The sequence below is a fragment of the Poecilia formosa genome, unplaced genomic scaffold (genome assembly GCF_000485575.1).
Source record: "Poecilia formosa unplaced genomic scaffold, Poecilia_formosa-5.1.2 Scaffold687, whole genome shotgun sequence".
In the NCBI taxonomy this organism is placed as follows: Eukaryota; Metazoa; Chordata; class Actinopteri; order Cyprinodontiformes; family Poeciliidae; genus Poecilia; species Poecilia formosa.
In genome coordinates, this window is record NW_006800626.1 from 42,434 (window position 1) to 43,952 (window position 1,519).

The window sequence follows — 1,519 nt, forward strand, 5'->3', positions numbered from 1 at the left end:
AGTTTTGATCATAATATTATTATTTTTGATCATAAAGTCTCGTCCCTTGCCTCGCAGTCCCAGCTCTCTCTCTCTCTCTCTCTCTCTCTCTCTCTCCCCGCCCACCTTTTGCTCCTCTGGCGGCACAGTAGCGCCATCTCGCGGTGACATGCCTGAACCTTTGCCGAGTTATTACCAGAGCAGAAACGGTAATAATGCAGCAGATTAAAATATTATTTTCTCCTAATACTGTATATGAATAACCTTCACCATGTCAAACCTTCCTTAACTTTTGGATTCTTTATAACGTTGGTTAACATGACAAAGAACCAACTAACATTTTTAAATATTAGTTGGTTCTTTGGACATGAAAATAAATGCAGGTTTCAGCTGTTTTTTTGTTTTTTTTTCTGGCAAAATTTGCGTTGAATTTCCTCAAAGAATGACACCAAACAGACATTTGTTTCATTTGTTTGTTTCAGATGTTTTTCTTGTCATTAGGTCAGAATCTATGTAATTTTTGTTGTTTTAAAACATTTTCCATCCCACTGAGAAAAAAACTATCCATTCCCATATTTTTAAATGTATCTTTACAGGCTCTAGTGGCTTTTATTTGATAGTTAATTGACACGAGGGTTGGTGATGGGAGGGGGGGAGGGCATCCAGTGGGGGTCACCAGGCTGGGAATTGAACCTGTGACAGCTGTGTTGAGGACTAAGGTGTTCATACATGGGTTGTGCTTAACTCCTGTGCCACCACAGCACGCCCAATTTATCTTTGTTTTAAATCATAAAATTATAAATAAAATAACGGTTCTTTAAACTTCCCAGAGAACATATTTATCTAAAATTAAAAGTTGTCTTTTTCCATAAAGTTGTGTGACATTTAATGAGCTTAATTAGGCTGACCTGACAGCAGAAATGACTCTTTATTTTGTAATGATTGACCCCTGTGCCCTGCTCTCTCAGCAGGATAAGACCACCTGCTGAGAAGCAGAAAAAATGCTTTCAGGAAAAGAGAAAAGCTTCCAGGAGCAGAAAGACTTTGAGGATCTGAGTTGGATTTGAAATTCACCTCATCGAGAGCCACTGATGGACAAACCAGTCTGAGGGAAAGAGCAGGGCTCTGCAGCCTTTACAGTTCAAAGAGCTATTATTATTATTATTATTATTATTATTATTATTATTATTATTATTATTGTTGTTTCATAACCTTTTAAAAATGAGCAACTTCCAGTTTTTGATAAATATCTACTGAAGAGACTGTTGTCATTTTTAAGGTTCTCAAAGAAAAACATTTGCAAAAAGGATTACTCAGTTAATAACTGCTACCACTGTATTTTTCATCACATCTGTATTTATAATGATTAACTGGACTGTTGAGGAAGTTTGAAAGAGCCACTTGCAGAGCTGCAGGTTGAAGACTCCAACCCACTCCATGTCGTCTCTTACAGGAACTAAAGGATCTGCTAATAACTTGTTGCCACGGCGAACCTCCAGGGTTCTTGGTCAGATCATGCATCAAGTGTTAACAGAGACCA